At 57.6% G+C, this 13,844-nt stretch overlaps 1 protein-coding gene and 1 long non-coding RNA gene across 34 annotated transcripts in view; one reads left to right on the forward strand and one right to left on the reverse strand.

Annotated features, from left to right (window-relative positions):
• The window catches only part of WNK2 (WNK lysine deficient protein kinase 2), a 140,243-nt gene that overhangs the window by 12,899 nt on the left and 113,500 nt on the right, over positions 1-13,844 (forward strand). The gene's annotated exons all lie outside the window — the stretch shown is intronic.
• On the reverse strand, positions 8,386-10,314 carry LOC141408688 (uncharacterized). The gene is made up of 2 exons (XR_012424924.1): positions 9,982-10,314; positions 8,386-8,638 (listed from the first exon to the last, which is right to left on the reverse strand). It is a non-coding gene; the product is annotated as an uncharacterized lncRNA (long non-coding RNA).

Here is a 13,844-nt window from a genome sequence, read left to right on the forward strand (position 1 = left end):
TTTCCTGACCCATTTGCCGTTCACCCCTGGGTGCTTCAGCCTGTGTCTCCTGGTAGGAACGAGGATGCTCCCACATCGCGTCGACCCCCTGCCATGCTCCAGGCACTCCAGGATAGGACCTGAGGCGCTCAGTGAGGTCTCAGATGGGTGGACTGCGCGTCCCAGGGAAGGGATCCGGGAGCCAGTCAAGGATCACGTGTTGTGTCTGGTTGTCATGTCAATTTCAATCCAGAACAGTCCCTCCGCCTTTTATTATTACTGTTGTTAAATCTGTCAGCATTGTCTTCTGAAGGTTTAGGGCCAGTGGTCTTGCATGGAGACCCCGTCTGGATCTGTGTGGCATTTCTTTTTTTTTCTTGAGGGAGTCTTGCTCTGTCTCCCAGGCTGGAGTGCAGTGGTGTGATCTCAGCTCACTGGAACCCTCTTGGGTTCAAGCGATTCTCCTGCCTCAGCCTCCTGAGTAGCTGGGATTTATAGGTGTACATCACCATGCCCAGCTAAGTTTTGTATTTTTGGTAGAGACACAGTTTTACCATCTTGCCCAGCTTGGTCTCGAACTCCTGACCTCAGGTGATCCGCCTGCCTTGGCCACCCAAAGTGCTGGGATTGTAGGCGTGAGCCACTGTCTGGCCCTGTGTAGTGTTTCTGTAGGACCGTGTGAGGTTGTGCATTCCTGGCTCGGGTGCTGCGTGTGCAGGTCAGACCTGGCTAGGCTGTCCCTGTGGGGGACCTAGAGGAAGTCAGAGTGCTGTTATTAACACAGAAGTGACCATGCTCACGTCAGTGGGGCACTGCTCTAGGGGCATATCTGCTCCCTGGGCGGGAGGTGCTGCGATTCCCCCCTCAGTAAAGCTTCCCAGTTTACTAAGCAGGAAACTGAGGTACAGGAAAATACAGGATGTTGTCCTGTCCACCCGGGCAGCCAGGGGCTGAGTGGGACCCGCACGGCCTGAGGGGTTGTGGCACAGCCTGAGGAGGGTGGACCGCAGGCTGGGGTGGTTCTGGGGCTCAGGGTTGCCCAGCTCCCTCCTCCCTTTAGGTGCCTGAGGCACCTGAGCTGGAACTCAGTTAGGTTGAGTGGTTGATGCTACCAGGACTTGCTGTCAGCCTGGAGGGAGCTGAGCGGCTGCAGTTTCCCCAGGCAGGAGGGGCTTGCTGGCAGGAGGAGGCTGATGGGAACCCACCTGTTGCCCATCCAGCTGCTTTGGGTGGGGCCCCTCCTCAGGCCTCACAGGGCTGTGTTGTTCCTCCCACCTGCCAGCCTTGGACCGACTCTGTTGAGTTGGGGGAGGGTGCCCGGGCATTGGGTTTCATGGGGATGGGGGGGATGGCCACTGTGGAGGGGATGCTTCCTAGGGAAGATGACATGATGGACATGGAAGCCTGACAGAGGAGGAGCTGTCCACAGCCTCCATCCTCTGACATGGCAGTTTTCACTTTGGTATATGCCCTTCTTAGCTCGTTTTTTATACTCTCGGGCATTTTTGCTAAGTCATGATCACAGCATCTGCGCTGATATGTGCAGTGAAGTGAATAGCCCAGACCTCCTCTGGGCGCCCACTCCCAGCCCAGCCCTGGACCTGCTGCCCCTCTGTCCAGCCCTGCCCTCTTGCCCCATTGTCCTTCCACCCCTGTCCTTGCTGCCCGAGACCTGGAGTTGAGCTGGGCAGCTTTGGTGCAGTCTCGGGCTCGGGGCCTTCTCAGGTGTGAGTCAGGCCTGGGTCAGACCCACTTGTCATCCTCTCGCTGGCTTGGTTCGGGGTGGGTAGAGGCCTGGCTCAGTCCCAGTCTGGCCCCCTCCAGCTGGACCCAGGCTCCCACACACGCTGCATACCTCCATGCTGTCCCCTGTGGCTGGAGGTCCTTGTGTGGACCTTAGATGTGTGGGCAAGTCCCTTTGCCCTCTGTGGAGTGCGGCTTCTCAGCCTGGCGGTGCTGGGATCACACAGGCCTCCCAGAAGGAAGATGACCGATGCCTGGGTCTGAGTGGGCCACCTCTCTCCCGTTCTGGTGGCACCAGGACTGAGCCGAGATGCCCCTGATTTTCGTGTTTTCAGGCTTCCCCCAATGTTGAGGACAGTCCTGAGCTCTGGACCTCGTGACCTCCCACTGTAGCCCTGCCCAGGTTGGTGACTCTAGGCTACGCTACTCCACCCGGTGGCGGCTGGGCTTGTGCGTCAGGCGGTGAGAGATGCCCTGGGCCTCCTATCTGGCCTTGTCTTGTGTCTTTAAGTTAGGCAGCCATCTTCCTGGGTCAGCCAGCTGCAAGGCTGTTGACATCTGCCCGGACAGGTCTCTTGAGATTTCTTGTCTTTAATTAAGAGTTTCGAGCAGTGTAGTGAATTTGTGTTTTGGAAGAAGCATTGAAAACACAAAGCTATGGGCCGGGTGCGGTGACTCAAGCCTGTAATCCCAGCACTTTGGGAGGCTGAGGCGGGCGGATCACGAGGTCAGGAGATCGAGACCATCCTGGCTAACACGGTGAAACCCCGTCTCTACTAAAAATACAAAAAAATTAGCCGGGCGTAGTGACAGGCGCCTGTAGTCCCAGCTACTGGGGAGGCTGAAGCAGAAGAATGGCGTGAACCCGGGAGGCGGAGCTTGCGGTGAGCCGAGATCGCGCCACTGTACTCTAGCCTGGGCGACAGAGCGAGACTCCGTCTCAAAAAAAAAAAAAAAAAGAAAAAGAAAAAGAAAAGAAAACCCAAAGCTGTGGAGAAGAGCTAGGAGGGGCAGCAGTTGGGCAGGTTGTGTGTGTGTTCCATCCCCTCATGGGGGGCGAGTGGTGGGCCGTGCTGAGCAGGCACTGCATGGGGATGCTGCCTGACTTAGTCTCAGCCTCCCCTGCCCTCGGCCCCACCTGGGAGTGCGCACCATGGAGGGTTGCAGGAGTTAAGGTGCTGAGGGGTGGGGAAGGTCCGTCAAGTGAAATTGTTGACTCTGATACCCCTGGGGACATGGATGGCTTATGGGGTGCCTCCTCGAGGCCTGGCCTTGCTCTGGCCCCTCGAGCCAGAGGTCCAGGGCAGGTTTGTCTGATGGGCTGTCCAGCCTGTGTCTGTCACTGTTGTAGCAGGTCCTGGGGCAGCTGGATATGGCTGGGTGATCTTCACAGGAGGGAGGCCCGAGGCTGTCTGTGTCTGCCTGGAGGAGGGCACGTTTCTGCACGTTCCCTCGAGAGCCAGCGGTGGTGGGAGAGCCACAGCGTTGGGGAGCCCAGTTGCTGGCTGGACAGTGATGGCCTATTGTCCCCTTCAGCCTCTCGGCAATTGGACGCCTACCCTGGGCTGCCAGTGCTCAGTTCCTCAACCTGTCAGTCCCTCTGGTGCCCTTGGCTTGGTGTGGTTGGACGCAGTGAACTGGGCACCCTCGTTTGCGGCTGAGCTTGGGGAAAACGGAGCCCAGAGGACGCCGGAGCATGGCCCTCCTGCTCTGGGTACCTCTTGGGCCTCTGGATTGGGTGGCTGAGAGGTGAGACGGCCACATGGGCTCAGGGTGTGGTGGTTGTAGTGGGCTTTGTACAGACAGCCACCTGTGCCATTTGTAAAAAGAGGGTTAAAAAGGGAGGCATGAAAGCGGATAAACTTGGCTAGGCGCATTTATGAGAAGGATGAAATAGGGTTAGCTGAGGGAAAAGGGCAAAAACCTTTAAAACAGCTAGAAACGAAACAGAAGAAGATGAAAAAATACACGGAAATAGATTTGAAGATAGAAAGGGACAGGTGATGTTTTTTAAAGGTAAAGGAAAATAAAATGCTAACAGCAAGGGGCCTTGCTTTTACTGGGATGGATTCTTAGGGACAGTTAGTGTGTGTGCAGCCCCTCCCCAGTGAGGACCTAGGCGTCCGCTCATGGCAGAGGGTCCCGGTACCACCGATCCTTTCCATCCTGTGGCTGTACTCTGCCTGCTTTAGGGTCCTGCTTGAGATGAGTCTGTGCTCTTAACACCCCGTCTGTGTGGCCGAGGGCGTTTCACTGTCTGTTTATCTCTTGCCATCTGTGGACACCGGGGCTGTCTGGGCTGAGACTGTCCTGAGCGAGGCTGCCTAGTGTTCACCCTGGGCTGGAGGAGCAGGGGGAGTGGGGACAGGTCCAGGTGGGCTGCTGACCCGGCCTTCACGGCTCGAGGCCCCTGCGTGCCGTCCTAGGTGGGGTGCTCACGCTGCATGCTCTTGGCAGCCTGGGAGGTGGAACGTGGAGAACACGTGCCTGGCCACACGGCTCATTCTTCCTGCTGCAGAGCTTGTGGGAGCAGGGCTGGGGAGTCAGCCCGGCCTGGCCTGTTTCTAGCCCTGAGCACTGTGTGCAGAAAACTAGTGCCTAAGCCCCAGGTGGGGCGTGTCTGAGGGCTACGGACAGGTCCCGCAGGGAAGGCCCTTCGTTCCCTTCCCTGCCCAGGGTTATATGCCGGACCATGTGCCTCCCAAGTGCCCAGGACCTGCACCTCCCCCGTGTCCTGAGAAGAGCCCTTTTGGCTCATATCTGGCCTGTGTGAAATGGCCTGTCAGCCTCTGTAAATATTTGATGAAGGCAATGATAAAAAGACAAAGGCATGCTCTGTTCCCCCGAGGGGAGCGAGATGGTGACATTGGAACGTTCCGGCCCTGCTGGCTGCTTCCCTCAACTGTTTATGGATGGGGTTCAGGCAGGCCCTTTGTGTCCGCGCTCCCACTCACCGCAGGCCAGAGTGGAGCCCCTTGGGGCCTGGCAAGGCTGAGCAGAGGCAGCTGCCAACTTTCCACCTGGAAACCAGGCTGGGCCGATGAGGGTTGCTGGCTGCGCTGGAGGTCACGGGGGTCTCACGCTCTGATGCTACCTGGGACATACGTAGGCCTTGGCCTCCAGGTGGGCTTGGAGAAGTGAGGGGTGACTAAGGTTTGGCGTGGGACGCTGACCATACAAGATGGCTCTGTGCCCAGATACCACTGGGCCCTGGTGGGGCGGCTGCTCAGCATGATACAGGCCACCCCCACCCATGCCTCACTCCATGGCTGACCCCAAGCTCCCGGCCCTGCTGCGTGTGGGGGCCTGGTATGCTTGTCAGGGCCTCTGCTGGGTTCCGTGTGCACGTGTGTGTGTGTGTGTGTGTGTGTCTCGCCTTTGGCTTGCTTGCCGGGGAACAGGCCCGCCCCTCTGGCGCTTCCGTGGGAATGAGGAGCCCTTTGAGTTGACCTAACTGAGGGGCCACCTGTCCCGTGGGCGGTCGGCCCGGCCCTACCAGGGGAGAGGACAGTTTCTGCTTGGGAGGGGCAGGAACTGCTGGGAGCGCAGCTCTCAGGGAGGGGTGGGTATTTGCACGGCTGATGGCCTTTCCACAAAAGGTTTCTGCTGTGTTTTCTCGTTGGGGGAGGGAAAATTACATGTGGGTGGGGCTGGGGCAGGTGGCGTGGTGGGGGCCGAATCAGGAGGGTTGGTTCTGGACACCAGTGTGATTCTGGACACCACTGCAGCTGGGGCTCAATGCTTCTCCCTCACTGGAGCCTCCCTGAAGCCCCTGAGGAGCTTTCCCCCGGGCTGGGAACACTGAGGCACACATAGGCTGTGCTTGCTGGACGCTTGTAGCTGGAAGGCCTGCTCGGAAGGGCTAGGCTGCCTTTGCGGGGGTGGGGATTCTTGCTAGGGGAGACATCACCCTTTTTCCTGCAAGGACCACATCTAAGGCCATTTGCAAGCCACCCAGGCTGGATTCCACATGGCAACCGTTGGAGGAGAGGGGCCTCTGGGGTCTGTGTCCAAGTGGGTGACGCTGGAGGGTGGGAGGCACGGGATGCTCAGGGCCCCATAGGCCTTGTGGGGTGGGGCAGTGATGCTTCTGCTGGAGGGGTAGGGCCCAAAGCTTTTTGGGGGGTGCTGGGAAGGTCCTTCCTGGGGGCTGCAGGTATGACCCCAGTAGGGAACCCCAAGTATCCTTTGCTGAACTCAGCTCCAGGACCTTGAGCTGCGGTGAGTGGCGTGCCGGGGGTTTGGCCCAGGGAAAGGTGTGGCAGTCAGGACCGTGGCTGGAGTGGACAGTGGTCTGAGCTGGGGGCACTGGTTGGGGGTGGTAGCAGAGGATGCAGAGGAGTGGCCACCCAGGTTGGGGAGGCGTGGCGCAGGGTGGGGTAGGGGACTTGGGGGGGCGCCTGCCGAGTGAGGAGGTTTTGGGTTTTCACTGAAAGAAAAAGCAAATGAGAACAGGCAGCCCCGGGGAGCTGGGAGACCCTGGCCACAGAACAGGTTGGGAGGGAGCCTGTGAGGGTGGCTGCGGGGTCCAGGCCGGGGGCACAGGGGCTGGGTGACGAAGGCCTAGTCCCTGCAGCCTGTGGACGTGCCAGTGCACGTGGCAGAGGTGACTTTGCAGATGGGATTAAGTTAAGTATCTTGAGACTGGGAGATCGTCTTGGGCTGTCAGGGTCGGCTACACGTCGTCTTCAGGCCTTCCTAAGTGGGAGGCAGGAGCTTTGGGACAGAGAAGGGGATGTGGGTGTGGAGGAGGGAGGAAGGGACTGTGGGACAGGGAACGAGGCATCTCCAACTGTAAGAGAATAAAGGTGTTGTTGGAAGCCCTGTGTGTGGTGATTTGTTACTGAAGCCGGGGGAGGCTGCTGCAGCCTGATCACGGGCCCTACTGGTTACCCATGCAGCCCTGTGGACATGGTGCAGCCCGGGCCAGTCAGGCGCCCTGTGGGAGGGAGGGCCCGAGGGCTTCCTAGACAAAGCTCCCTGAGCAGGGCCGGAGGCATTGATGGGGCCGCGGGATGGCAGCCTTGGGAACGGGTGTCAGGGAAGGCTGGCTGGTGTGTGTGTGTGGTGGGGATGGGGGGTGTATTCTAGCAAGTGCTGGAGAGGAGAGGGCTGACGTAAGGCCACACTGAGGAGGTGTTTTAACTGCCTGCCTGGTCAGTGGGTACTAGGGGACCACTGAAGGCTCCTGGGGGAGAGTATATGAAAACCATTCAGAGACACAGGCTTCACAGGTGTCTGTGAGGTGCTGGGAGTGGGAGAAGCAGAGGCAAGGACAGCCTGGGTGCTCAGCATTTCTGCTGGGGAGGCAGACGAGGGCGAGCAGAAGAAATGATGGCCCTGTCAGCTGCATGGAATGGAGAAAGTATATTAGGTTACAGCTTCCAAGAGTCAGGCAGGCCCAAGCACCTGCAGGTAGAACTGCCCAGGTTTGGAGTGGAGGCCAGAAATGCGGGGCCAGCCCTCGGGGCTGTGGGCCCCAGGAGGACTCAGGGTTCTAAATGTACTGGGAAGCCCCACTTTCCCCCAGCAAACTGTGGTCGGGTGCCCAAGGTGCCTGGCATGGGGGATGCTGCAGGAACAAGCTGCTGGCTCCCACTGAGGGACAGGGGTGGGGAAGGGTGCTGACTCTGAGCCATCACGGGCTGGGTGTGCAACAGGAAGGGACAGAGTGGGTGTTTGGAGGCTCTGTGACCTGGGCCGGCGTTCAGCGTCCTGCCTGGCTCTGATGTGAATGTTGCAGCAGATTGTCAGCACTCTCCGGGGCTCAGGGAGGCTCGGAGAGTGAGGGATGTCTGAGGACACCAAGGAGGAGCATGGGTGTGTGGTGGGGGTATGGGGACCCCCAAACTGGGCAGGGCTTTGGGGCTGTGTCTGGTGGCCCTGGACTGACCCTGTCCTGCCTGGCCCTGGGTAAGGACAGAGGAGGCCTGAGTCCAGCAGGGCTGGAGAGCTCGTCATGCTGGAAGCCACAGGCCCAGAAGCGAACTGAGCTTTCAGGGGACAGCTTCAGGTCAGAGGAGGCCAGTGGATATTGGAGTTAGGCACTCTGTAATATGTTGAACGTGTTGGGCTCAGATCAGAGCTATGTTAACATCTGTGGGAGGTCCTACTTTCCTCCATGCATTCTGGTACAAATTTTCCAGTTGAGCATACTACCTCCTCCTTACCCCTTCGTTTGTGGATCAGTGTTACCGGTGACTGGGAGGCTTGAGGAACACTGGGCTGGGACTGTACACTTTGGTAGCACCTTACCCACTTCCTGAGGTCAGGGCGTCTGTCAGCACAGATGTGTCAGTGAGCAGATGGCCACTCTGTGGGAGGGCCAGCACCAGCCTTCATGGGGAGTGGGCAGCCTATGTGCAGGTGGGAGCCCCTGGACCCCCCAGGTCTGGAGAGGCCATTGACCCCAGTGGGTGGAGGCTGGCACTCAGGCTTAGCCCTGTCCTGGGCCCCCTTGTTCCTGGGGGCCCACCCTGCTGGCCAGCCTCGGTCGTCTCCCCCACCCTGCTGGTCAGCCCCTGTCCGTCCCTACACCCTGTGCCTGGCCCCCACTCTGTCCCTCGGCCCGCCCCGCGGCCGGCTGTCTGGAGCCTGATCTCCATAGCAACAGTTGCTGCTGTGGAAGCTGGCGCCCGCTCAGCCTTATCCCGTGGGGAGGTATTTTTGGCACTGCTGAGGGATTTTATTTTATCTTTGGTGTTGACTTTTACTCTTTGAGTGACACAGACGGAGCTGGGGGCAGGCTTTGAGAAGCTTCTCTCTGGGGGACGTGGTGTTAAGGGCCGTTCTTCGTGGCCCCTTGAGTGCAGGGTCCTCCGAATGGCTTTCTGCTGGGGACACTGGCTCTGTGTGACGCCGGTGCCTTCTGGCAGCCTCTGGGCCAGTGGGTCTCAGGCTCCAGACGTGCTGGGGGCTTTGGATGGCAAGAGGAAAACCAGGGGTGGGTGTGAGTCTCAGGTAAAGCCACTAGATTGGTGGGGATACCCCTGGAGGCAATTGCTGAGTGCTGGCTGTAGTCTAAACCCCGTGCGGAGCCTCAGGGCACAATTTTATGGGATCCTCCTGCCCACAGCCCATTTTGTAGTTTAGGAAACGGATGCTGCAGAGGGTGGTGCCTGAGGGGCATGCGGGGCGCAGGGAATCGCTGGTGCCTTCTGTCCTCCCTGCCAAGGCCCGTGTGGACAGTCTGGAGTGCGTGTCTTTTCTCTAATATGTAGGGCCCCATTTCTTTGGGGCTTGGGGCTGTCCCTTTTGAGCCCTCTGGTGCTGGTGGATAGGCCGAGGTGGGCACAGGGAGTTGCCAAGGGTCACCTGCAGTGACACGGGCATGTGGACCTAGGGTGCTGGGGGAAACCCCCACCCCTTCACCTCCCTGACCTTCGTGGCTGAGGGCACAGCATTTGGCATGCACTTGCCCTGGCTCCAGTCCCTGCCCGGGGACCCAGGAGACCCTGCGAAGCACGTGGCCTGCCCCACCCTGGCCCTGGATGCACCCGGGAGTTCTGGCTGGGGGTGGGGGTGGATTTCTAGGCAGCCATATTTAGTGCCCTTGGATGGGACAACACTGTGGAGGGTGGTAGCTGCGTGACTGGGGGAGGTGGGCGGGCCTGTCCCAGGGGCCAGCACTGGGCAGACGTGTGCTTGGCCTGCCCTTGAAGAGTGAGTGTTGACCATGGGCCCCAGTGCTCCTGCTGCCATCAGGGCCCCGAGTCTGGGGGAGGGACAGGAGGAGGCGGTGCCCTCTTGGGGAGGGCAGCCAGAGTCCAGGCCCAGAGTGACACCTGCTTCCCCGCCTTGCAGGTCTCGCCTTGTGTTTGTAGGTTTTCTGGGGACGCACTGTGGCAGTGACTGGTGTGCAGCAGCCTGGGGTTCCTGAGAGCTGGACATGGAGGGGGAGGCAGTGCGTTTCGTTCTGGTTCTGCCACCCCCTGGGAGTGTGGAGGACTGCCTGGCCCTGTCTCTATCTGCTGAGTGGGGGGGCAGCTCCCAGCCTGGAGGGGCGCCTTGGGGCTGCTTGTGATGCCCACCCTGCCAGGCTTCCTTGGAGAGCAGAGAGGCTGCTCCCAAAGGTTAATATCCTGGGGCATCCAGATGAGAGGCCAGGCCAGCTGTGCAGGAAGCTGAGACCAGAACCCCCAGGCATTATTATTAACCCGTTATCATGGGAACTTGCAAGCAGACCGGAAAGTAGAGGATGCCTGACAAACCTCACGTCCCACCCCAGTTAGTTATCAGGGTCTCCCGTATGTCCTTTACCTTGTTCTAAAATGCTCAGGCTTGGATAGCACTCCTAAGTTGCAGAGCCGTGGGTTTGACCTGCCCCAGATCCCTGGCGGGGGGCCTTGTCCACCGTTCCCCTGCAGGCAGCAGACCTTCAGCTCCCCACCAGCTCCTGAGGAGGGTGTGCATCTGTCATTCATGACTTCATGGTCAGCGTGCAGTAGGTGTTCAGTGCACGTCCGGGGTGATCAGGCCAGCCCCTCCTTTTTTGGACCCTTCAGGAGGAGCCCAACAGGCTGGTGAAAGCTCAGGCAGAAGCATTTGGGGTTTGTGAGCTTTACAGAATTGGTAATTCTGTCTCCAGTGAGTGTATTTGGTGCAAACCCCAAAGCCATTTATAGAACAGATGCCAGAGGGAGCACTTGAGGAAATTAAACTCCATGGTAACCTCACTGTGGAAATGAAAATAGCCTCACTGTCAGTGCTCTGCTGCTGGCCTAAGTCACGGGCCAGGATCGCGGTGCCTGCAGCAGGGAGGCTCGCCTGCTGCTGGCACCCACGCCCTCTCCAGGCGCTGTCTGTTTTTAGTTTTGTGAAGTTCAGTAGATTGCAAAGAATTTGGGAAATACAGGAAAGAAAAAAAAAAATTCCCGTGGGTTCAGAGAGAACACAGCCACCGTTCTCGTTCACAGTTCCGTCCTCATGCCTGTGGACTTTAGGGGCACAGCTTCGTGTCCCGCCCCTTCCACGCGGCACCTTGATGCCTGCTCCCTTCCTCCTTGTCCAGGGGCTTTGTGACTGCCCTGAGGACCTTCATCTCCTCCCCAGGCCCTGCCTCCAGTGCCTGGCTTTTCTTGCTATTATAAATAATGCAGCAGTGACGATTCCCAGACAGAACACACAAGTATCTCAGTTTTGGTTGGTTTCCTGGAGGAGGGGACGTTCCCAGGTCCAAATTACCGGCTTTGGAGATGGGTGTCCCTTGTCACACCACCCTGCTGGAACCGGACGTTTCCACTGAAAGTGGAGTTTTTGTGTTCATGTTGTCTGCCGCCCTCTCACTTTATATTCTTCTGAGAAATATTTTGAAAACAATAGAGGTAACACGTTTTTGTAGAGAAAGGAGAACCACCCACACCCTTGTCACCCAGGCTGAAAGGGAGGCCTCATTTTTGTGTGTCCTGCCATTTGGCTGGTTTCTGTGTGCACGTTTTCTGTGTGCATGTGTCTCCATGTATACATGTTCTCCGTGTGCATGTGTTCTGTATGTGCATGTGTGTTCTCGGCGTGTACATGTTATGTGTATTATGTGTGTGCACATGTTCTGTGCACATGTGTTTTGCACATGCGTGTATTCAGTGTGTTCTCCATGTACCTGTGTCCTCTGTGTGTGTGTTCTGCACATGTACGTGTTCCCCATGTGCACATGTTCTGTGTGTGCATGTGTTCTGTGTGTTTGCGTGTTCTGTGTGTTCTTTGTGCGTGTTCTCTGTGTGTTTGTGCATGTGTTCTTGTGTTTTGTGTGTTCGCATGTGTTCTGTGTATTCTTTGTGTGTATTCGTGTGTCAGTGTGTTCTGTGTGTTCTTTGTGTGTCCATGTGTTCTGTGTATGTTCTTCGTGTGTGTGTGTTCTGCGTGGTCTTCGTGTGTGTGTTCTTTGTTCGGTATGTTCTTTTGTGTGTGTGTGCTCTGTGTGTTTTTCGTGTGTATGTGTTCTGTGTGTTCTTCGTGTATATGTGTTCTGTGTGTTTTTTGTGTGTATTCTGTGTGTTCTTCATGTGTGTTTTGTGTGTTCTTCATATGTGTGTTCTGTGTTTTTTGTGTGTATTCTGTGTGTTCGTGTGTGTGTTCTGTTTGTGTGTGTGCTGTGTGTTTTGTGTGTGTTCTGTGTGTTCTTCGTGTGTGTGTGTTCTGTGTGTTTTGTGTGTGTGTGTTCTGTGTGTGTGTTCTGTGTGTTTTTCGTGTGTGTGTGTTCTGTGTGTTTGTGTGTGTTCTGTGTGTTCTTCGTGTGTATATGTTCTGTGTGTTTTTTGTGTGTGTTCTGTGTGTTCTTTGTGTGTGTGTGTTCTGTGTGTTCTTCGTGTGTGTGTGTTCTGTGTGTTTGTGTGTGTTCTGTGTGTTCTTCGTGTGTATATGTTCTGTGTGTTTTTTGTGTGTGTTATGTGTGTTCTTCGTGTGTGTGTGTTCTGTGTGTTGTCTGCATGTGCTCATGTCCTCTGTGTGCATGTTCTGCGGCTGTGTGTGCTTTGCATGTGTATTCTGTGTATATGCATGTTCTTCGTGTGTGTTCTGTGAATGCATGTGTCCTCCGTGTGTACAGGTTCTGTGAGTGTGCATGTTCTACAAGTTGTGCGTGTTCTTTGTGCATTCACATGCATGCAGCAGAGCCCCTCCCTCTGATGGCGTCTTGGTGACCACAGCTCTGGGGGTGCTTGGTGCCCTGGCAGAGCAGCCTCATTCTTGAGATTTTCCTTTACAATCGGACCAAGATATTGCAGCTCTCATGTGAAACTGTGGCCTTGATCCTTAGGAATAGCTTTTTTTCTTCCAAATGATTTCCTGGAAAAAAAACTGCTGAGCAGAAGGACATAGACCTTTGAGCAGGGGAATGTGTTGGTGGGGCCAGCTCCACCCCAGGTAGGTGTGAGCACCTGGCGGCCTCCCTGGGGTACGGAGTCCATGGCGATCTCCTGGGGCTGTACGGCCACAGGACAGGCCTGTGGCTCCTGAAGGCACACTGGCGCAAGGCTGGAACATGCTGGTCTCTGTGCCTGCTCCCCGCCCCTACCCACCGCGTGTGTAGCAGGACAGCTGTGGGCTGGGGCTGCTTGCTCTCCATTGGGGTGGCCCATGGAACACCTCAGCCCTTGTGTGCCTTTGAGACGGGACAGGTCTTGTAGCCTGAGGTGGACCTCGGTCCCTTCTCCCTCAAGTCCAAGACCCTGGCTGAGGCCTCAGGAACCTTAATTTGGAACATCTGGGATTCTTCTGGTCTTGGTTTGTTCTTACCACTTCAGAGGGGGTTCTGTAGGGTTTTGGGGTGCTGTTGAGGAGGAGCAGTTCAGAGGAGAAGGGGCAGCTCCCAGGGCTGTGCTTGGGTAGAAGGAGCAAGCCTGCATGTGGTGGAAGGGGGCTGGGGTCTCTGAGCCAGGCCTGCTGGTGGCACTGGCTCTGTGGCCTCTCTGGTGCCTCAGGGCAGGGTGGAGTGAGTGCTGAAAGTCGCCATGGCTGATGGCCCAAGCCCGCCCTTCCCCCAGGATGCCAGGGGGATTCTCCATGTCATCCGCCAGGAAGCACGGGGGGGTGGTCTATCAGGGTCACATGGTGCCTGTGCCCCCACTCTGACTGGGGGATTGGTGGGACACCCCCACAGCATGGCCAGGGAGGAGCCCCATGCCTGTGGGCACCAAGATCATGGCCTCTCTGTGGACAGGTGGAAGATGCATTTCCATGCTGTGGTGGGGACTTGGGGGTTCCCCTCTTTGGGGCCCCACAGTGAGGATGGCAGGGTTGGGCAGCAGTCCCACGGCCTGACCCTGCCCGCTTGGGTGAGCAGGGCCCATGGCTGGTGTGGCTGATCCACCGGCAGCCTCATGCACTGTCCCCACGTGAGTGACTTCCCTGCCTCTCTGCAGTAAGCGTTCCCACCCCGGGGATGTGGGCTGTGGTGCTCCTGAGATTTGGGGAGGACAGTGGGGTGTCGAGGGAGATGGTGCTGTTTGTGCTGATGGAGGGGTGAGGAATGGGCAGCGTGGGCAGGGATGGGGGACTGGGGCATTGCTCACTGTTGGGCCCCTGCTGGGTGACTAGGGGCGCTGGCCACAGTATGAGCCCGGGGCAGACCACTGGCTGCCAGGCTGTGGAGTTGGGTCAGGGGCGGCTGTCACGGGAGCGAGTGG

The sequence above is a fragment of the Macaca fascicularis genome, chromosome 15 (assembly GCF_037993035.2).
Source record: "Macaca fascicularis isolate 582-1 chromosome 15, T2T-MFA8v1.1".
NCBI lineage: Eukaryota > Metazoa > Chordata > Mammalia > Primates > Cercopithecidae > Macaca > Macaca fascicularis.